The 23,315-nt window shown below is 55.4% G+C and overlaps 1 long non-coding RNA gene across 2 annotated transcripts; it reads left to right on the forward strand.

Annotated features, from left to right (window-relative positions):
- The first annotated feature begins 7,309 nt into the window (after window positions 1-7,309).
- LOC131483925 (uncharacterized) lies at window positions 7,310-13,600 on the forward strand. Of its 2 annotated transcripts, none has more exons than XR_009247933.1 (3): window positions 7,310-7,399; window positions 12,353-12,607; window positions 13,047-13,600. It is a non-coding gene; the product is annotated as an uncharacterized LOC131483925 (long non-coding RNA). The 2 variants fall into 2 exon arrangements; XR_009247932.1 differs by lacking the exon at window positions 7,310-7,399 and adding an exon at window positions 7,640-7,689.
- The last annotated feature ends 9,715 nt before the right edge of the window (window positions 13,601-23,315 follow it).

The raw sequence follows: 23,315 nt of genomic DNA on the forward strand, positions 1-23,315 counted from the left end.
AACCAGGATTTCCCCAGAACTGCTGTGTCAGAAATCCAACGACCCACACAAGGACGTGATGGTTAAATTTACACATCAACTTGACTGAAGCATGGGGCACCCGGATACTTGGTCAAACGTTATTCTGGATGTTTCTGTGAGGTGTTTTGGATGAGATTAACATTGTAATCAGTGGACTATAAAACCCTCTTTAATGTGGGTGGGCCTTGTCTAATCAGTAGAAAGTCTGAGCAGCACAAAAAGGCTCCCCCTCCCCCAAGGAAGAGGGAATTCTTCTGACCTGACTGCCTTTGACTTGGACATTGACTTCTTTCTTAACTTAGGAGGGGGCTGCCCCATCCGCTCCTCTGGGCCCTCACCTTACCAACTGACTCTGCAGGTCGTGGGGTCTCTGACCTCCACAATCATGTGACTCAATTCCTTAGGAAATCCCTTCATAATATACGCATCTTCCTACTGGTTCTGTTTCTCTGCAGAACCCTGACGCACACATCCCAGAGTTCAGAATCATCCCCATGGATACTGAAACCACGATGGACATGCCCCCTCAGTTGGTACCAAATGGGTAGAATCTGGTCGGGATGCAAACCGTATGGTCAGGCTCCTAGAGACCGTGATAGTTGCCCGTACAGACTGTAATCGATCAACTTCACAAGACTGTTACCCTGCAGTCCACACAGGTGGAGTTTTGGATTTTACACACGATTCATTTTTACCACATGCGATATGTCAGAGGGGGTAGGTACCACAGAGACAAACAAAGTGGGATGGTCTTGGACCGCCTCGGTGATAAAGCGACATTTTCTTTCAGGCTTCCCATCATCCATACATGCAAACTTCATTTGCATAGTTTACAGCACGCTGAAGATCTAATTTCGCTTTTATAACATAATTTAGTTATCATTCGCATATCGTAAAAATCACTCTCCTGGTGTCTACAGTTCAGTGGGTTTTAGTACATTCGCAAGGCTGTGTCCCATCACCATTATGCAATTAGAGAACATTTTCATCACCCTGGATGGAACGCGGTGCCCGTTGGCTGTTTCCCGCCTCCTCTCAGCTCCCGGAAACCACTAATCGGCTTTCTGTCCCTGTGGATTTGCCATATTCTGGACATTTCACGTCCGTAGTCGCACAACGTGATCTTCGTGACTGGCTTCCTTCTGTTAGCGTAACGTGTTTGCAGTTCACCCACGTGGAAGCACGTGTCAGTACTTTGCTCCTTGTGGTTGAAAACTAGGGCATCATCTATATACTCCTCATCATGAAATCCAGTTGATGGACATTTGGTTGTTGCCACTTCCTGGCTGATGGAATAATGTGGCTGCGAACATTCATGCACAGCTGGTTGTGTGGACTTGTTTTCATTTTCAGGGGGCATTTTCCAAGGAGTGGAATTGCTGAGTCGCACGGTAGCCATGTTTAATATGTTGGGCCCTAGCCAAAGTCTGTCCTGGGTGATATTACCATTTTGAAGGCCCCTCAGCCACGTACAAGGATCCTGATTTCCCCACATGCCCACCAGCACTTGGTGTGGTCTATCTGTTTTCAATTTGGCCAACCCGGCAGGGGGGACGTACTCTGGATCTGCCTGTCTGTCCTGACTAGTGGCGTGGAGCATCTTTCTCTGTGTTACCCACTGTTGGTGCAGCTTCCAGGCAGAAGTGTCTACTCAAGTCCCTCGTCCACTTGTACGCTGATCCATTTGTATTTTTACTGTTCAGTTGTAAGAGTTGTTCACATGTTCTGAATGCAGACATTCCCCCTCCCATGTACTAAGTTGATGACATTCTTTTTTTTTTTTTTTTTTTTTTTTTTTTTTTTTTTTTTTTTTTTTTTTTTTAAAGGTTTTATTTATTTTTGAGACAGAGAGAGACAGAGCATGAACGGGGGAGGGGCAGAGAGAGAGGGAGACACAGAATCGGAAGCAGGCTCCAGGCTCCGAGCCGTCAGCCCAGAGCCCGACGCGGGGCTCGAACTCACGGACCGCGAGATCGTGACCTGAGCTGAAGTCGGACGCTTAACCGACTGAGCCACCCAGGCGCCCCGATGATGACATTCTTTTAATGTTTGTTTACTTTTGAGAGAGAGAGGGAGCACGAGCAGGGGAGGCGCAGAAACAAGACGGAGACACAGAATCGGAAGCAGGCTCCAGGCTCTGAGCCGTCGGCACGAAGCCCGACGTGGGGCTCGAACTCACGAACCGTGAGGTCGTGACCTGAGCTGAGGTCGGACGCTTCACCGACTGAGCCACCCGGGTGCCCCGATGACATTCTTTTGAACCACAAAAGTTTGGGGTTTTGATGAAACTCCCTCTGGTGTGATATTGAAGACAGAACTGCTTACATCAAGATCACAAAGGTTTACTCCTGTTTTCTCCTACGAGTGTTACAGTTCTAGCTCGGCAAACATTTACCATCTTGTGAGAGTTCTGCCCCAGGGTCTGTGCTGAGTTAATTGCATACACGGCGTGAAGGGAGGAGCCCAGCATCATCACTTGTGGGTGCGTGTTTCGTCTTACTGCTCTATTTATCCAAAGGACCATTCTCTCCCTAGCCAATGGTCTTGGCACCTTCGTCAAAAATCATTTGACCACAATTGCCAAGGTTTGTGTCTGGATTCCTAGTTCCGCTGCATCGACCTGAGTCTCTATCTTCATACTGGTGCCGCACTACGCCGATTCCTGTGGCTTGGTGGTAAATTTCGAATTTGAGAAATGTAACGGCCAGCAACTTTCTTCTTCTTTTCCGGGATTGTTTTGGGTATTCCAGATTCCTTGTGTGTCTGTGAGAAGCAAGGGAGATGATTCATTTCCAGAAATACCAAAGAAAAGCTGTGCTGTCTGGTTAACAGTAGGTTTACAACCTGTTGGAAATATGTACAAAACCCCCCCCTCCAAGAGGGAGTCCCAAACCCTTAGACACTTCCTTCCTGGTTCTCCTTCCCCTGTTTCACGGGCTTATTTTCACAGGCTTTGCAAGGAGCATGTGCCCAGAACAAAGGGGGACTGAAATTCTCTGCGTCGCCTCAGGAACGTACATTTGTTCCAACCAGACTGCTTTGTGCCTTCCGTGGGCAGAGGCGACCTCCGAGTAAGGCTGTAACCTCTGTGGTACTCAGCCAATGAGGAACGGGGTGGGGGGCACTTCACGCTAGGAGATAAATGGTTGTAACTGCCCCAAGTTCGCCTGTCCCTCAGACCTACTCTTGCAAGAACGTTGATTAAAGCCTGGCTTCACTGTGCCCTGGGTCTCCGTGTCCCTCCTCTGAGTGGGTCCGCGGACTTATTTGTCACAATATCCAAATGAATTGTAAGGATTGGCGTGTAAGTTTCTACAAAACAAAAAAAAAAGGCATTTGGGATTTTGATAGAGTTTGTGTTAACTCTCTAGATCCATTTGGGGAATGATGCCATCTTAACAATAATAAGCATTCTGATCCGTGAATACGGACTATTTTCTCACTTACTTAGGGCTTTCTTAATTTCTTTCAACAGTGTTTTGTGACTTTGCATGCACAAGGATTGAATTTCTTTGTTAAATACATTGCAAATATTTTATTCTATCTCATGCTATTGCAAATGGATTTGCTTTTAAAATTTGGCTTTTTGGATTGTTTGTTGCCAGTATATGGAAACAATTTATTTTTATAGGTTGGTCAGGTACCTGCAACTTTGCTGAACGTGTTCATTAGGTTTTTGTTTTTTTTTTTTTTTTTTTTTTTTTTTTTTACTTAAGCTTTTTGGTTAGCAATCTCTACACTCAACATGGGGTTCAAACTCACAACCCCGAGATCAAGAGTCCCATGCTTCATGGACTGAGCCAGCCGGGTGCCTCTTTTCATTAGTTGTAATAGTTTTGAGTGTGCGTTTGTGTGTATAGAAAATCTTCTTAGGGGGGTGCCTGGGTGGCTCAGTCGGTTGAGTGGCCAACTTCGGCTCAGGTCATGATCTCTCAGTCCGTGAGTTCGAGCCCCGCGTCGGGCTCTGTGCTGCCAGCTCGGAGCCTGGAGCCTGTTTCCGATTCTGTGTCTCCCTCTCTCTCTCTGACCCTCCCCCGTTCATGCTCTGTCTCTCTCTGTCTCAAAAATAAATAAACGGTAAAAAAAAATTAAAAAAAAAAAAGAAAATCTTCTTAGGATTTTCTATAGGCATGATCGTGTTACCTGCGGATAAATAGTTTTACTTTTTCTATTCCGTGGATGCTTTCTGTTGCTTTTTCTTGCCCAGCTGCCCTGACTAGGACCTCCAGGAAAATGCTGGAGAGGGGTCGTAAGAGCAGACATCTGCGTCTCGCTCCTGACGTTACGGTGAAAGCACCATTCTGCCCTTAAATATGATGTTAGCTGTGAGACTTTTGTTTAAGTCTTTTATCAGAATGAGAGAGTTTCTTGTTATTCCTGGTTTCTCACGTGCAATTTGTCGTGGAAGGGTGCTGGAATTTGTCAAATGCCTTTTCTTCGTGTACTGAAATGCCATGCGTTTTTGTCCTTTATTCTATCGATGCGATGTATTACACTGATTGATTTGGCGATGTTTAACTAACGTTGGAATCCCAGGTGGTCGTGGCATATAATCCTTTTTGTATGTCACCAGATTAGGTTTGCGGGGGTTTTATGGAGGGCATTTGCTCCTATATTCATAAGGAATATTGATCTGTAGCTTTCTTTTCTTATGATGTCTGCATCTGTTTTATTTATGATAGCTGATTTAAAGTCTCTGCCTAGTAAACCCAGTGTCTGGGTTCCCCAGGGAGAGTTTCTGTCAACTGCTACAAGCCCCCTTCCCCCTGCCCCACGGATCGACCATATGCTTCTGTTTCTTTGTGTGTCTCATATATTTTTTGGTGAAATCTGTTCGTTAAAAAAAAATACAATGTAACAACTCTGGAAGGCAGATCATCCCTCACAAACCTGTAGATTTGTGTTCCTTGCTGTGTGTGGCCACTGATTAGTTCAGCGGTCGCCTAGCGACTGGACGCGGATTTCCTTAAGTCCCTTCCCCCGACGTGGCTCCCAGCCTTTGCTGATGGGGGGCTCTGTGTATCTTCGGGGTCCAGTTCTTGGCAGGCACGTGACCAGGCGGCCTTAGCCTTTGCCTCCCGCTCGCGCAGAGCCTCAAGGTCAGCCATGGTGAGAGATGCGTCCTCCTCGGGTCTTTTCTGGGCATGCGCGCAGCCCTGTGTGCGTGAGTGGTCTTCTGGAGCCCTGGGGGTTATTTCGTTTTCTGGGCCACTACTTGGGACATCTCATTCCCCCCGATTTCCCTTGTGAGCTTTTTAGCCAGTTCCTGTTTTCTCCGACTGGTGTCACTGCCTCAAGCAGCTCAATGTTAAGCAATTGCTACTGATTGTTTTTGACGAACACCCTGGGTCTATAGCTTGTTTGCACAGAATGAGTTCTGAGTCAGGTCAAATAAAGACAAGCCCTTTGAGTCGGTAGTTTCCAGACGGGTCAGCTAGCGATAGTCCTACAGCTCTGGAGCCTTGTGGGGGGCCCCAAACGTGTCTTGTCCCTGAACGGCTGCAGGGCTGGTTTTCACACCCAACACGGGTCTGTGGCCACTGACCTTTACCATGTGTGGTGGGGGGTTCTATGTGTCAGCTCGAACGGCCAATGGGGCGCCTACGCATATGGCCAAACACTGTTCTGCTGTAGCTGTGAGGGTGTTTCTCGGTGAGACGAACATCTGAATTGGTAGATTTAGTCAAGGACATTCCTCTCCCTCCTGGGGTGGGCCCTGTCTAATCAGTCGAAGACCTGACTGAATGGAACAAAAAGACTGAGTTAGGAGAATTCCTCCTGCTTCACAGGTTCAGCTGGACACTCGTCTTTTCCTGCTTTCGGTCTGGAACTGAAACATCGGCCAGTCTCGGGTCAGAGGGCCGCTGGCCTTCAGACTGGAATGGGCATCGTGAGCTCCCCCTGTTCTCAGGACGCTGGACTTGGGCCAGGGCACCAGCACCGGCCCTCCTGGGCCTCCAGCTTGTAGACGGCAGACCCTGGGACGTCTCCGCCTCCAAAACCATGAGAGCCAGTTTCTTACAGTGAATATATTTCTGTATATTTTGTATCCAGGGAAACTTATAATAGGAAGGATGCGTGTACATGTCCCGCAGGTATTGTTGGAGCGGTTTCTCTGGAGGACGCTGACTAATACGACACGATAGCCGTGCCGTGGGGTCCAAGGCTGCCACGGAGGCAGGGAGGGGGAGGCCGGTGCGTACAAGTCGAAAGGCCGCAAAGTTCACCCGTCATGACGGAGACTTGGCCATTTTTGCTAAGCGCCTTCTTCGTGAGTTACTGCAAGGCTTTGTTTCACACACAGTCTGGAAAGGTTGATTTCGACTAATTTTCCCTGTGTTCTCGTTGCTCTGGTGGAGGAGTGGATTTTCAGAGGTTGGTCCCCTGTCACCCCAGGAGTGCCTCCCTGCTAGCTCTCCCCAGAGGGGGTGGACTGTGCGAGTTTCACTGTGGCTGGATGAACACAGAACCCAGGTCGGGATCTGTGGGAGCAGAACAGACTTGGGAGGGATTTGGATCATCCGGGAATGAGGTGACTTAGCCCAGTCTGGTTAGAGTGTGGGAAAAGTGGAAGACCGATCAATGAACAGCTCTGTCTCCTGGGCAGGAGGAAAAGGCAGCAGATGTCTGTAGCTTTGAATGCCGCCTCTGGGAACAATTCCCTGCCATTGGAAAGCAAAGCTGTGTGGTCGCTGGGTGCTGAGCATATCTGCAGGGACACGGGCCGTTCAGGGGCGACGAGCTTATACAGGTGGATACGTAGGGACACGAGGGCAGGGCAGGTCACTGGTCAGATCTGGGATCTGCTCCGGGAGGTGACGCCGTGGGGACGCCAGCACTCTCTGGTGCCGGTCTGGAGAGGCAGAGGGTCTTAGGATTGGGTGAGATTCTGCGTTAACAGCGATGAACCAGGGGCACCTGGGTCGCTCAGTCGGTTAAGCGTCCGACTCCGGCTCAGGTCGTGATCTCACGGTTCGTGGGTTTGAGCCCCACGTCGGGCTCTGTGCTGACAGCTCGGAGCCTGGAGCCCGCTTCGGATCCTGTGTCTCCTTCCCTCTCCGCCTTTCCCCTACGCACACTGTGTCTCTCTTTCTCAAAAATAAACATTAAAAAAATAATTTAAAAAACTAAAAGAAAACACAACAGCGATGAACCAGACACCAAGAAGCCCCTCGGCAAGCAAGGACGCTGGAGGGGGGGGCAGGGCAGAGCATCACGGGCACGGAGTGTCAGCGTCCCCGCTGATGCGATGTGAAAGCCGGATGCCTTGTGAATCTCACCAAGTAGGTCAGATTCCAAACGGACGAATGGGATTTGCCACTTCGACAGACACTACAGGCATGAGCGGCGCTCCTGACGGCTATTCCTGTACTCAGGGGTGAGACCAATCTGTTCTTCCACAGGCTTTCCAGAGGGCCCGCTCTGTGCTCTTGAGGCAGTGGAGCATAAGCCAGGCTGAAACGTCCCCAGTTCTCATGGACCGCGGGGACAGACAGACAGAAAAGCACAGAGAAGGGGGCAAACAGCACAGCGACAAGCCCTACGGAGGGTGGTGGGTGGCACTTTGTGCCGTGACCGGCGAGCAGGGGCCTGGGGCAGTGCCGAGGGGCTGGGGGGGGGGGGGGGGCGGAGCCGGAAGCAGCCAGAGCAAGAGCCAGGGACGTGAGGGTGAGTGCCCTCGGAGCCGCGGGGCCAGTGTGGACGGAGGCGTGGGGCGGGGGAGGGGGATGTGCACCAGAGGCCAGGACAGCGGGGGGCGCCTGAGGCCGGGCCTCCTGGGTAGAATCTTGGGTGGAATGACGGCTCTTACTCTGAGTGGGGACGAGAGGAAGGGTTTGCTGAGCCCGTGGCCAGCAAGAGGGGCGGGGAGGTGGTGTCCTGTGAGGGAGCCTCACACACGGCAGGTCTGGCTCTGTGCCCTGAGCGCCAGCCGCGGAGGCGTGAGCAGCGGCCCCTCCCTGCCCTGCACTGTGTGCGTGTGGCTTCCCGGTCCCCCGTCCCCGGTACAGGGGACACTTAAGTGTGTGCTGTGTCCTCGAACAGTGCAGAAGGCATGCGGAAGGGAAAGAGGGACACCTCAAGGGGGACCACAGGTGACACATGCCTCTCACCTGGAGGGGCTGCAGGCCACCCCCGGGGCACACCAGTCACTGAGGGCTCAGGGTGGCTGACCAAGGTCAGGTTGCAGCTACTCCCCTCGTTCTCTGGGCACAGGCTCCAGTGAGAACCCCTGGGACCATCCGCCCTCGTCTGAGCCTTGGGAGGGCAGGGTTGTGGTGCCCTGCATCCTGGGCGTCCCCGGGCCATCTCCGTCCTGTCCCCAGTGCTGGGCAGGGGGACGCCGGTCCTGGCTGGTCTGCTCAGCCTCGGGTCAGGTTGGCTGAGCGTCCGTCCCTCCGCGTACTGTCTGATTCTTACCAAAACTCAGGGTCTGTCCGGTTGACAGGGCCTGAATGGGGACTCTGCAGGAACAAGCCGGTCACCGCCGCTTAGCCCGATGGCGGGGCCAGCTCAGGCTGGCAGAGGCGCTGGGAGCTGCCCACAGCACTTGACGCAGGACCGTGGGTGCAGAGAGAAGGTGAGGCCAGTTATCAGGCCTCTGAGGCAGCTGAGAAGCCGACCTCAGCATCTCAGAGGCCAGTGGTGGCTTTGGAGGGACCTTATGGTCCACGGTGGCCCTTCCTTGGGGCCCAGGGCCCCACCTTCTTGCTCTGTGCCTTCACCTACCTGACAGCGGGAGGCGGGGGCTGGACCCTGTGACTCACACCGCACCTGTTCCTCAGGATGCTGGTGACGAGGAAGTGCCTGGCCTCCTCCCAGCTTCCCGCCTAGCGGGGTGGCCAGACGCGACCAGGGGTCACAGGGAGGGTGACAGATGTCTCCACAGCTTCCAAGCCAAGCTGAGCCCTCGGCGGAGGGCAAGGGACCTACGGGGACCCAGCAAGGTGGCCCCGGCCTATCTGAGGGACTTGAGTGTGACGCTGGCCACCTCGGCGACCCCGGGGCTGCTTGCCATTCCAAGTGCCGGGACGGCGTGCTTCCGGCCCCGTGGAGCTGTGTATGGGGGGCGAGGGGGACGATGGGGACCCTCGCCGGCGGAGGGAGCCGCCAGGACAAAGCGCAGAGGCGGTGGACGGCGAGGACGACAGACCGCAGGAGGGTCGTCGGGGCGGGCGCGAAGGAAAACGCACCTGTCGGGACTCGGAGGCTGGGCAGCCAGGCTGGGCACACTCTCGCTCGGTTGCCCTGGGCCGAACGCGAGGCGGCTGCCGCCAGAAGGAGGTGCCCGCACGTATTGATTGCTGGATCGATGTCAAGGCGGAGGGGGGGCCTCCGGTGACCCGCCCCGTCCTCGCCTGGCCCCGTCCAGCGTCTCTGTCAATGACTTGGATGGAGGCATCACAGGGCTCTGCTTGTCAAATTTGCAGATCAAAGCTCAGAGGACGGCTAACGTGCTGGAAGAAATGCCCTGGGCACAAAAAGCTTCTTGACAGGCTGGAACAATGGACTGTGGACAAGATGGAATTTAGCAAGGTTAAGTGCGAAGTCCTCCTGGCCGGTTAGAAAAAAAACCCAAAAAATCACAACCACGAGTGTGCGAGCCGATGCGGGAGACACGGGAGGGAAGGGCCCGGCAGATGGGCAGGTTCTGCAGCGGCCCAGCTGAGACCCCAGCCCCACGGCAGGGCCGGGCCCGGGCCCAGGGAGGGAAGGGGGGCGTCCCCCGTCTGCACAGCCCCCGCCCGGCCCGGGGGTCACACCGCCCTGCAGGGGACCCTGACTAGAGGAAGGCGTGCAGGGCAGAGTGACCAGGGCCGGGTCGGATGGAAGAGGTCAGCCCGTTGAGGAAGGGCTCCCCGGAGCCCCCAGCGTCCCCCGGGGCCCAGCAGGAGAGGTGCCGGGAGACGTGACAGGCAGAAGGATTCTTGGCTGGGTTTGAGGACAGACGTTCTGACAAGAGCTGTTAACCATGGCGTGAGATGCCTCCTGGGGCCGCGAGCCGAGAAGGCAGAGGCAGGCGGGCCATCTGTCGGGCGCCCCAGAGGGCTCCCTCTTGGCAGATGGAGCCACTGGGGGTGCCCGTCAAGCCCCCATTTCACAGATGGGACAGCAGAGGCGGGCGGGGCTGGGGGGGCCGCCGGCTTCTCGGACGACTTTGCCATCAACCTCTGGGATTCTTTCCTCGGAGCTGAAGTGAAGTTTACTCAGGACACGTAAAAGGGGAACGGATGTGCATCAGGTGTGACACGTGGGTCCCCGCCCCTCTCTGAGTCAGGATCCAAATGACAGACAGACATGGGGTCAGGACGACAGCGCCAGCCCTGTCCCCAAATCAGGTTTAGAGAATGAGGTCTGTTCGGAGGTCGTGGGCCGGGTTACTACTTTTCCCCAAGGGAGGGGGACCGCCTGAACGTGGGCGTCTTTCCAGGGACCTGCCCCGCTGAGGTCGGCCTGGGGGTGGGGGGGTGAGGGCAGATCACCTGTGGTCCTGGGGGGCCAGCGGGGAGAGGGGACCCTGGGTACCCCTGCCGTGTTTTGGCAAGTCTTGCATTGTGAGAAGTGGGGTGTGCAGGGAGGAGGCTGGGAGGGCTCTCGCCAATGTCTCTGGAAGGCGAAAGTTCGGTCTGACACCGAAGGGCAGATCAAGCTCCCCCACTGGCCCCAGGCAGGCATGTCCTCACGGGCTCCCACGGTCTGCTTGTGTGCACCATCTTGGGGGGTCCAGGAAACACCAGGATGGGAGGAGGAGGAGGAGAAGGGGGAGGAGGGAGGAGGTGGGGAGGGGGAGGGAGAGTCAGTTATGCCAGATCAGACCCAACCTGAGAAGGAGTCTGGCCTTCAAGGCGACGTCCAGGTCAGCTGAGCGAGGAAGGAGACGGGGAGGGACGGTCACCCGAGGGGCACGTTCAGCAGCTGGAGGGAAGAGAGGGCAACACCCCAGGAGCAGCCCTGAGTCCTGGGGAAGGCCCGGGGGGCCGGCGGCAGGGCTGGGGGCTGGGTGGGCTCTGCCCTGAGTCCTGACCGTGTGGCTGGAGCTGCGGGGACCCTCGGTGTCGCCAGAGCAGTGTCCGTGGTTGCGGGAGCCTGGGACGTGGCTGCAGCTCTAGGGACTTGTGTCCAGCTGGCACAGCCACTCATGGTTCCACTGAGTGGAATCAGAACCCGGAAAGAGAGAACCGGGGTGGGGGGGGGGGGGTTCATTTCTTTGGGCTTTATTTACAAGGGAAAGAAAATTTCAATTTGGGTTTTAATTTTTCTCTGGGAACATAGCAATTGGAGGGACTCTCACTGCTTGGAAGAGGGAATTAGTCACCTTGTTATCATTAGAGCTCGTTGAAATGTCCCCGAAGACTAACTGGGGACAGGCGGGCGCTGCACTTAGGTTCAGCAATGCCCCTTGTGGCCCATCTTGGAGCCTGTTCTGAATGTAAAACTGAGCCGGCATGTGTGGACCCACACACTCGTGGACCTGCGCACACACACACACACACACACACACACCTGCATGGTGGATTTTCGCTGGGCATCCCATGAGGCTGCTCTGGGGGCCTGGCCCTCGGCTGTCTGCGCTGCAGGGAGGGGCAGGGTGGCTCTTCACAGGCACCAGTGACCTTCAGGTCGGGGACCAGGACAGCTGGCCTCGGGGAGCTCTGCAGTCTGAAGTCACCGGGTTTTGTTAACAAAGATTCAGCCCAGTTTGACTCCTCCTTGCACAGGATTAAAACCCAGAGGGAAAGGGACCCTCCACGGAGGCCCTGCAGCAAGTCCTGGGTTGTGGGGGGCTGGGACAGGCTCCTGGAGGAGACGTGGCCTGCAGCTGGGAAAGTGAGGGGTCTTGGGAGCATCCCTGGGAGGGGAGCTGGGCAGGAGTTCAGTGCTCAGATCCCAGCTGCACCCTCACCAGCTGCGGGGGCCTGGGAAGCTCCCATCTGCTCCCCAGTGCTCCCATTCGGGGAGCGGGGATGGTGGTGGGGCCGCCCCGGGGACCAGGCGAGAGCAGAGCAGACCGGTCAAGGGCTCGGGGCGCCCCTGGCACGCAAAGCAGGGGTCAGAGTGTCAGCCGTTCTCCGGGAGCTCACTCCGCAAGCAAATTAGACAACCCCGATTACGGGAGTCAGCAGACAGAGTTTACCTTAGCGTGGAAGGGTTTTCTCTCTTTTTTAAAAAGGTGGTAACAGTGGATTTAAAAACACCCAGAAAACACAGAACTTCACACCCCACCCTAAACACATCCCTGGAAGTAATCATTGTTAACCGCTAGATGTGCATTTGGTTTTTCTATTCACATATTAACACTCACACCTTTTTTATTTATTTATTTTTTTTGAAGGGAAGCAGCATCAAAACAAGCCTGTTGAGCTCTCCGCCTCCCACCCCTGCAGATGCAGACACGCCCGCAGGTCCCAGACCCACCGGCTTCTGGCCACCGTCCCTCTTTCTCTCCCCAACAGGTTCCGTTAAGACCAGCGTGTGGACATGCTCCCCTGCGAGCACCTGGTTCCTCGGACGGATTCCCCACCGTGCGGGGTCTGCACCGCTCGCGTATTTGTGCGCCGTGAAAGTGTTTGCCGACAGCATTTTCCAGGTGACGTTTCCACCAACATGTAAGAGTGCTCCTTCCCCGCCTTCCTTTCGATGTCATCGGGGTTCTGTGGTTCTGCCCCTGCATATATTAAAACCAACTTTTTTTTTAGTTTGCATCGATTTGCTGGTTTGGGGCTGAATTAGGGAGTTGTTTCCCCCATTACTTAAAAGGCAGGAAGGGACGTGGTGGCCGTGGTCCCGGCGGGCGGCCCCACGCTCGCAGCCCCATCACCCCGGGGGCGCCTGGCTCTAGCAGGCACTTTGTGCTGAGTTAAATCTCCCCCCGCTCACCGCACTGAGCTCATATCATCAAGGAGCAGGGCACAGGAGCCCCTGGGATTCTGCCCCTTCTGGGCAGAAACGGTCGGGGTTTGAACTCCAGGCTCCTGGGAGTCCAGGGTCTCTATCCACCTCGTGTGTCTCTGGCTCCCGCTCTCCAGGAGTCCACGCAAGTGAGACCTGTTCCGGACCCTTCCTCATGCTCCCAGAACACGCCGACTGCGCCCTGCTCCCGACTTCACACGCACCCGTGAGGGTCACCCTGGATCCTCGGTTTCCCTCACAGACTCCCAGGACGGTGCTCGGCTCAGGTCACTGCCTGTTTGGTTTTATTTTGAAGTAATCCCAGGGCCAGCAAGGGCTGCAGTCAAGTTGGAGGACCAGTGCGGATTCATCCGGAAGACTTCAGAGGCCCTGGGTCCGGGGTCTGGGACATGCCTGATTCGTGGCCGATGGAGGCCGTGACACTTGGAATAAAGAAGCCGAACGGGGGGACCGGGGTAGGTGTGGGGAGCTTGGCCCCCCCCCCACCCCCGCATGAAGCTGGCCCAGGCGAGGCCACACCTACGGGGACACAGTTCTGATGGGCAGGCAGGGGGGCTCCAGCAGATGCGTGAAGCAGGGCCAGAAGCCCCCTTGCAGCTCTGGACAGGGATCCGGCTCCTCTAGGCCAGTCCGGCCCCCTCTGGCCGCCATCTCCCGGCAGAACACTCTGCCGTCCACAGGCTGGGGGCGTCTCTCGTCCTTCCCGTCACGGCGGGGGGACACAGCCGGGGCTCTCCACCCCTCTCTCCGGCACAGATGAGAGCGAGCAAACATAACCGGCCACCCTGGGGCCGCGGGAGGGCCCGGGAGGTGCAGGCGGGACGGCGGGTCCCGAGCTGTGCCCTCCTCCAAGTCCCGGCTGTATTCTCGGGGCCGACTTTGTCCTCCGTGAAATGTTCTCATCACACACCACCCACACTCGCTGCTCGCTGCAGGATGGATTCCAGATCCCCGGCCGGATCCTGGGAGCACGCAGAGCAGGCCTCAGCAGAGCGGGGAGCGCCCACAAGCCCGTGTGATACTGAGTGCCACCTGCTACCTGTCACCTCTCGCCAGCTGCCGCTGGCCCTGTCCCTCGTCGGCCCAGCTGCTGACTGTCCCCGGATGCAGAAAGCCTGCCTGCCCCTCCAGGGGCTGAGAAAAGGAATCAACACTCACCAAATCTCAAATCCCCACCTGGCAGAGGCTGTTGGGCGGGAAGCGTTTGCCTCCGGGAAAAAGACAGGCGTCCCTTTTGACGGAAGCCCGCCCTGCCTGTCCTGCCGGTGGGGTCCCTGAACTCGCAGCCCTTGCCGGTCGCCTCACCCGCAGGGATGCTGCCTATGCTCCTGCAGGACCTCCGAGGTCTGTCCCCGGCATATTCCAGTCCCGTGGGCCCTGTGAGTGAGAGGTTCTGTTCCCCAAACTCAGCCTCTCCTTCTCTCCGACGTCTCTCTCCCGCGGTCAGCGCCCCACGTGGGGTAGTGCACAGAGACGCAGAGCAGAAACCAGAAGGTGCCTCTGGTCATCGTGAAGTCTGCTTTCTAATGAGCCTTGGAAGCCAGGCCTGGGTTCCCGTCCTCACTGTGGTGACGGTTCTGTTTCCAGCAGAGAAGTCTGCTCTGGGAGGTGTCAGGACCTTCTGGGGGTCTGGTCAGAGTTTCCCTGAGCCTCCAACGAGCCCCATGGGGTGAGCGCACCGGAAGTGTGGGGACCGACCCTCCCGTCATGGCCGCTCAGGCTCCTCAGGGTGGCCACTCGTCCGTCCCCCCGCTCATTCATTCGCTCGTCATGCCGGTGAAGCCACCACGTCAGCCCTTGGGAGACGCCAGCTTCCTCAGCAGATTTCCTTCAGATTAAATTCACATCATACCCAGGGGGAAGTCACGGTCTGTGAAAACGACCAGGACTGCCGTGTCCCCGATGTGAATTTCAACTCTGTGATTGACTGTCTCCGACTGTCTCTAAGGGTCTTTTTAGACGGGCTTTGCTCGACTCAAGACCAGTTGACACAAGCATGTGGCTATTATGTCTCTTGAGTCTCATTTCACTGTGAGTGTCCCTCCTCCCTTTTGGGGGTGTGGGCTGGGGTGCTTGTTGAGCTCACGGGACCTGAAGACTCTTTCAATTTGGCCAACCACTTCCTTTTTGTGTTATTTCAAGTGATCTGGAGGATGGATTCCATTTCGGTTCACAACCCGGAGCCCCCAAAACTCTGGTCGTCAGGATGATGAGTGCGCGACATGCTGTGGGCCCGGCCCATCCGTCCCAACTGTCCCCATCACCTGCTGGAGGACGGCAGCAGCATCTGCTGGTGACTGTCCCCTACACCCACCAGTTCACTGGGGATTGCAAAACAGTGACTCTGTAATTCTGTCATTCTTTCTGAATTTATAGCCTGGCAGAGTTCTAGAAAGACTTTTTTTTTTTAATCAGCCCCTTAGTTACCCTGGAAGGGAAAAGAAGGTCAAGTTTGATTCCTCCTCCCCTTTTCTCATCAATTTTCAGAGGGATGACTGGGTATCTTAGCAACCTCCATGGTTTTATTTTGTTTTTGAGAATGCTTATGAAATTATGAAAGACTTTCAATCAATGCCTGTCACATTCTCTTTGATGCAAAACCAGTCTCCCTCACGCCCACGTCCCTTTCACTCCGCCACGGGGGTCACGGGCAGCATCTTCCTTTCCTGGTAGAACCACATTCCCCAGGATCGTTTGCAAGGTTCTTGCCTGAAAACCACCTAGCTATCTTCCAGCCCCGATTCCTTCCAGAGGCAAATCGTGTCTGCAGAACATAATCCAAGTCTGTCGGTCCACCATGACCTTAGCCGTCCATGCTCCTGGACGTTTTTACTGGACGAAGCCAGGAGATGCAGGTAAGATGTATCCTTCAAGAGAAAAAAAAATATTGGTTTATACCGTTTCTAATTTGGAATTAAGATGGCTGGGTTTCCTGTAACTTCCTTTGTGTTACACTGGCTCCTGTTTTTGGTTGTTCCAGAAATCTTGACTCCAAGATACCCTCAAAGTGACAATATTGCTTCTAACAACATGCCTCCTGACCGCCGTTCATTTCTACTTAGGATACGCTCCTCCGGGGGGGTACCATCAAAATACCAAATTTAAAGTCAATTATAACGATTATTTTTTTCCTGTGTGTGCCGTCAACTTGAAATACAGTTTATTGCAGGTTGTTTCAAATTACTGTATTTTTATTTTCTCTTGAATTTAATCTTTAAGAATTATTTAAATATTTAATAGTTTTGGGCGCCTGGGTGACTCAGTCAGTTGAGTGTCTGACTCTTGATTTTGGCTCAGGTCATGATCCCAGGGTCTTGGGATCGAGACACACGTCGGCCTCCGAGCTGAGTGTGGAGCCTGCTTAAGATTCTGAATCTCTCTCTCTCAAGAAAAATAATAATAATGGCTTCAAAATCAAATTTTTTTTAATAAAAAGGCATTTTTGGCAATGTTTCTCTTTTCTCCCTCCTGAACCCTTTCTCCTCTGCAAGTAACCACTTTAAGTCATATTTGATTTATTGTTTCATTTTTTCTTCCATTTTTTTCCATTTCTACAGAAAAAAAATAACATTTTTAAAGCATTGTTCTGTTTTTTTTAATGTTTTTATTTAATGTAATAATATATCTTGGGAGGAACTCCTTACTCGTGTAGGGAATTATTTCTTAATTTCTGTACCCCTGCATTGCCCTCGGTTGTGTTCATGCATCAGAATTGACTCAATAAGTCCCCACGATGAGCATTTGGGATCCCCCCAGCCTTTCACTGGTATTGATATTATCTCACCGAATGATTACAGGATAAGTGTAAGAGAATGGGACAGCCTACTGGACGCCATAAATTAGCATTCTGCTTGCCCTGTGGTGTCTCCGCTGGAGATCAGAAAGAAAGAGTCCCATTGGGAGGTCACTGCTTTAGTCCAAGCAAGATGGCGGGTTGGAGCAGGCTGGTGGTGGTAGCCACGGAGCATCACGTCCAGATTGAGGTGACGTTTGAGAGGAAGTCTTTGTCAGTGGAACGACTCAGTAGACAGAGAGAAACACCCTCATCTGGTTCTTGCCACTAAAGCCCCTCCCAGGCATTCACACCTGGTCATCGCAGACCCTTGCCCTGGTTTCCAGCCACAGGTCAGGACACGGTGTCCATTTCTCCTCCTTCCTGCACCCGGGCCCTGCATCTTCCTGTTTGCTGGCCGAGCAGAGGAGGCCCAGGCTGACTAAGGCGGAGACGCCCTTTGCCTACGTTAAACACGACTTCTACGTGAAACAGAATGCTGACCATCTCGGTCTGTGGGAGTTGCGTTCGGATTCACCTCTTGGTAGAACAGATCCCCAAGGACAGTGGGTGGAAACTTGCCTTAAATCCCCTGATAGACAAAGTTCACCCAGAATGGAGGGAGGCTGTGTCCAAGGACCACTGCTGTGTCTGTCATGGTGGACGTGGCTGGCCAGCCACCAGGACTTGCAGTCCTTCCCACGGTGTAGAGCTTTCTGGGAAGTGGCCCGCCAGGGAGTCCTGTCCCCACCCATCCTTGTGGTTGGTGAAGGCCAGGTGCCTAGGTCTCACCTACTTATGGGCCCTTGTGGCTGACAGTTCGGAAGCCTCTCTTTCTCCACCTGTTTCCTTTCAAGCTGATTGAAAACGGGGGTGACCAGGGCTCCAGGGTCATATGGGCCACGGACCCAAAAAGCCTGGACCCTGAGAAGCATCCACTTCATCATGATGCCACTGATGCTTTGGGCTTTGTGTATTTATTTTTAATTTATTTATTTATTTTGAGAGACAGGCAGAGCATGAGCAGGGGAGGGAGAGAGAGAGAGAATCCCGAGCAGCCTCCACATTCTCAGCGCAGAGCCCGATTCGGGGCTTGAACTCACGGACTGTGAGATCATGACCTGAGCTGAAAACCAAGAGTCAGATGTTTAACCGACTGAGCCACCCAGGCACCCCTGGGATTTATTTCTTAAACCAGCATATGTCACCCTTCTTCATGTATGAAGTGCTTATTAGCACTGAGATCCAATGTGAATCTCCTGACATTTTTTTTTTAAGTTTTTTAAAATGTTTATGTATTTTTGTGGGAGAGGGACAGAGACAGAGCGTGAGTGGGGGAGGGGCAGAGAGAGAGGAAGACACAGAATCCGAAGCAGGTTCCAGGCTCTGAGCTGTCAGCACAGAGCCCAATGCAGGGCTCGAACTCACGAACCGTGAGATCATGACCTGAGCTAAAGTCGGATGCTTAACTGACTGAGCCACCCAAGCGCCCCTCTCCTGATGTTCTAAAAACCACTTTTTACGTGTGGACAAATCCCAGCACTCCGCCTGGCCCGCTGCAGCTCACCGGCCGGTCGAGTGGGCTCTGTCCCCCACCGGACTCTAGGGCAGGGCCCGGTGTCTCCAGCTGCTGGTGCAGAACACACACACGGGGGCTACAGAGAAAACAAAACAAACCCACGTAAATGTGAGGTATGGCACATTAGAACAAAATAATTTTTATAGGTTTGTTTAAATACGCTGATAGGAGCAAAAATTAATCTAAGAAAAGTAGATTAAAGCGGAATCCAAGAGAGAAGCACGGTGCAAACAGATCTCCTAAATGCCTGGCATCATCAGCTACGATCCCAACAAGGAAGCTTCCAGCTCAGGACCGCCCGCAGGCCCGGTGGGGTCTCAATGCAGACAGTGCCCGCAGACAGAAAGCCAGGTGGTGAGGCAGCCGGGTGGGATGGAGCGGATTCGGGTCTCGTGGGGTCACTTCGCTTCACACCGCGGCGGTGACGAGGGGGTCTCCAGGCTGCAGGCCCAGGAGAGCACAAGCCTGTGCCGGCCGTGAACCCCAAAGCTGCTTCCCCTGCCTTGTCCCCTCCCCTTCCAGCTGTGCCCCCTGTGAGTCGGCCCCGGCCGCGGTGCTGGGCCGTTTTGCTCAGGTTCCTTTCCCGTTCTTCCAACCGGGCCAGAGCACAGAGCAGGCGTGGAACAGGGACCCTGGGAGGAAGGAGCCATGGTCTGTCTGGGAGAAGGCTGCAACCGGAGAGAGGGAAGGGTTCCTCTGGGTCTTGGCAGTAAAGCCACAGCCCCATCCTGGGTCTCCATAAACACCGGCGCACAAACAGAACACACACCGCTTTGGGTGCCGAGAATAACGGGGCGTTGGCGGGGTCCTCGCTCGGCAACCCCGAGAGGTAGGTGCTGTTGGCATCACCCTCTCGCAGAACAACTGGAAAAGCCGCGGCGTGCCCGGCCCGGGGGCAGATCTGGCTGGCACGCTGCCGTGGGTAACTCCCAGCCCAGCTCCACCGGTCAGGAAGGGACGGTGAGTCACTTCGGGTGAACTTCCAGCCAGAGAACTTAGCTGCCTGCTGCTCCAGACCTGTGACGCGTGAGACAACAAACCAAAACCAACCAGAGCCCTTAGGTGATCCGATTTATGGTTTAATTACGTGCCTTTGGAGATGACTTAGGGGCTTCTGTGACTGTCCTCGGCCTCGGGGATTCTGCGCGGAACCCGAGTCCCCTGTACGGAGAGCCACGTGCCCAATGTGCCCAGCCTGCCTTCCAGAAGGGCAGGTGCCCGGCACCTACAGAAGGCAGCTCTCCAGCTCTGCACCTGCACCATCCCTGGACAGAGCCCAGCCGAGCCCGGGGCCAGGGCCACGTCGCCTAGCCCTTGGCATCAGACGGCCTCAGCTGCGTTGGCCACTCAGAGCGCTGTGATTGAGCCAGACTCGGGACGGAGGACTGGTCCTGAGACTGTGGGAGAATGAGACACACCCCCCTCCCCCCCCCCCTCCCCCCATCTAGGAAAACTCAAGTCCAGAAAGCTGGACATGTGGAGCACGCTCTGGGCTTCCATGTTTGTGGATTTGCACGTGAGGTGCCCAGTGTAAATGATCCCCTTGGCCTGCACACACCCCTACGGCCGTCCCACTTGCCTGCTTCTGCATGTGTCCCCAGACTTACCACCCGACCATTCACCTTCCCTGCCCTTCCCCACCGAGTGTGCTCCCTTCTCCAGGAAACACACGCTCCGCTGGGCTCTCAGACAAGGCTCTCAGACCCCCTTCCCTGCGTCAGCCCCAGGCCTGCTCCCAGGCAGAGCCCAGCTCTGCCTCACCTGCCCCAGGGGAGCCCCTCCCAGCCCCTCCCGTCTGTTTTGGAAAGGCTGTTTCCAGGCCCCTGGGCCCCTGCGTAGGAGGGGAGCTGAGAAGCCGCTGGACGTCCGCGGTCAGGGTTCGAGCTTCCCGCGGCCCCGTGGAATGAGAATGAACGTCAGGGGCCATGTCTCAGTCACGTTTGCTGGAAAACACTGAGGTCTGAGAGGTCACACAGCTGGACTGTAGGTCACCTGGAATCCGTGCACCTGTCAAATATCTGGTCCTGCCGGGAGGGAGGACAGATGGAGGGCTGTGCCCCGGGCCCAGAGATGCCACCCGCAATGGTAGCCGAACAGCTCTGGAGGCCCGGAGGCCACAGGGGCAGGGGGGAGGCAGGGGCGGGGGGCGGCCAGGACGCTGCTGACCCCGGGTCGATGATGCTCAGACATCTGAGTCTCCGAAATACTCCCCGCTCTTAGAAGTGAGTGAGGAGGGAGAACTTTTGTTCACCTGGGTCACGTCTGCCGGGTTTCGGTGCCGAGGAATGTCCTCAAGGCAACGTTTGCTTACTCATGAATGACTTTTAACCGAAACAAAACATTTTCTGCAACAAAGCAAAAGTCAGTGGGCAGAGCGGCGCTGTTAGGTTTCTGCAAATCTCGGCAGCGTTGGCCTCCGTGACGGCAGATGGGGCCTGGGGGCGGCGTCTTGCTCACACCGCTGCAGTGTGCTGTCTGGGACCCAGTTCGGCCTCGTGCGGGTGTGTACTCAGAAACGGAAGAGTCTTTTAACAGATGTTCCAGATAACCAGGAAGATGCTTTTTTCCCCGGTATCCCTTTCGCACGTGCACGGTTTTACAGCGTCACACGACGGGGACGTGGCGGGTATTGGCTCACGGAGTCCCGCGGATTTCCCAGATACTGACGCATTGCCTTATCCAAGTAAAAAGTCGTCGTCGTCATCGCCACCCCTTAGCTTGTCAGGGAAGCCTTTCAACATCGCAAACTCTCGAGGATCAAGTGCAGAGACCCGCTCTCCGAAAGGCTCCATTTGGCTTTGACGTCTCCAGCCTCATCGCGGCTCCCGGCGCGGCGTTTTCCCTGACGCGACGGGCCCCCTTGTTCATTCTGAAGACATGTCCGCCCAACCTCCGAGTCTGGATAACCACGGCTCGTGTTCAGACGTTCTTTCCGGGAGAGCTGCTGCCCCGGGGAGGCGGCCCGTTCTGCCTGTGACCGTCACCACACTTTTCCCTGGGACGACTCCCGCGTGGCGTTTTGTGTCTAACTCTCGCTTCATCAGGAAAAAAAAAAAAAAAGTTAAAAAGATGTGTTCTCCAGGGTCAAGAGTTAATAAAATTAGTGTTATTTTCTTGCTTCATCAAGGACATTCTTACGTAAAACCGGTGTTTTCTTGTGGATCCATCTGTCCCTCTGTCCGTCCATCTACCTGGCTTCCTGACTGCCCCCTGCAGGCGTGTGCTGGAGAAGCAAACAGTGGCAGCAAAGCGTCTGGGGACGTGGCCCGACCCACAGCAAGAGGCCATCGGTGTCGCTGCTGGTGGGATGTGGACAGCAAACCTCAACCCAACGCAATGGTCAAGTAACTGCTTAGAAAGGTTATGAAAGTTGTGAGCTCATGAACATCCTGGAATTTTCTCTGGGGTCCCCCAGGCCCTGTGGAACACGCTTTGAAAACCCCTACCTTGCGTGATGCCAGAAGGGACAGATGCATAAGTCGCATGACCAGAATGATTTTGGAATCCTAACATGGGGGGCTGATGCTGGGCCAGTGAGAGCCACCCATCCCTCCCTCCCTCCTTCCTCCTCTCTCCTCCCTCCCTTCTTCCTCCCTCCTCCCTCCCTCCTTCCTCCCCTTCCTCCCTCCCTCCCTTCCTCCTCCCTCCTCCCTCCCTCCTTCCTCCCCTTCCTCCCTCCCTCCCTTCCTCCTCCCTCCTCCCTTCCTCCTTCCTCCCTCCCTCATTGACTTCCTTATTCCCTCTCTGCCTCCTCCTCCCTCCCTCCTTCCTCCCTCTCCCTCCCTCCTTCCTCCCCCTTCCTCCCTCCCTCCCTTCCTCCTCCCTCCCTCCTTCCTCCCTCCCTCATTGACTCCCTTATTCCCTCTCTCCCTCCTCCTTCCTTCCCTTCCTCCCTCCCTCATGGTTTGTCTCTTCACTCAGAAAGCCCAGGCCCCCACCTCTCCCAGACTCTCCAGACTCAGCACATCCCTCCCAGCTGAGACACTCACCACATCGCTGTATCCACACGCCTCTGTACTGCAGGGGGTCCAGTCCCACTGACCCCACACACTGATCCCCTCTCCCCATGTCACACTCAGGCTCCTCTTTCCTGACACCCCCACCCACCCGGTTCTAAATTCCTCATCCATCTTGAGCCCTCTGTCACACTCACGGGGACACGGAGGAGAAACCCAGAGAAAGTCTGGCAAAGTGAAACCTTTGAGGTGGGCAGTCTTGTGGGGAGAAAGGCCCATGTGCCAGCATCAGCAGGTCTAAAATGAACTACGCGATAGATACCCCCGGGCGGCTGGGCACTGAGCAAAGTTGCGCCCCACCCCTCACCTTGTCCCCTCCCCCTCGTAGGGAAACAGCGGCGTCCCCGTGTTTCATGCCAGACAAGAACTTTGAAGGTCCTCGCGGCTGCTACCCTTACCTCTCCCCACAACCCAAATCTGGTGCAAGTTCTGGAAACCCCTCCTACGAGGTTCTGAAACCTGTCTCACCTATCCATGCCGGCTGCCCCGGCCCTGGTCTGAGTCGGGATGCACATGACAATCACCTGGCTCCCTTCTGGAAGATCCTGGAGGCTGGGCCCCACCTCTGGATGCTGACCCGCTGGCCTGGGCGATGCCTGGGCAGTGGAGCGTGCCCCCGAAATCCCCCGATGCTTCTGATGTGGAGGACCGTGCGGGAGCCCTCTGGATGCGTCAGGGGCGGGGCACGGGGACCTAAGTCCTCACTGCCCCTGACTGGAGCGTGGGGTCAGCCCCCAAGCCCGCTCTCTGGCTTCCGTTTTCTCCCTTCTCGCCCCGCACCTCCCCCCTGCCCGGACCCGGGTCCCCCCGGGACACCCTGTTTTCCTCAACTGACGAGCAATTTACACAAAATAAGTGCACAAACCCTTCAGGCACCGCTCGTGGATTCTCACATGTGTCCACACCGGGTAATCACCACACACCTCCGAACGAACGTCCGGAACCTTCCCAGCACCCAACGGGCTCCCCTTGCCTCCGCGCAGCCCTCACCGCCGCACTACGGGCACAGAGGAACCGC

The sequence above is a fragment of the Neofelis nebulosa genome, chromosome 8, assembly GCF_028018385.1.
Source record: "Neofelis nebulosa isolate mNeoNeb1 chromosome 8, mNeoNeb1.pri, whole genome shotgun sequence".
Taxonomy (NCBI): Eukaryota; Metazoa; Chordata; class Mammalia; order Carnivora; family Felidae; genus Neofelis; species Neofelis nebulosa.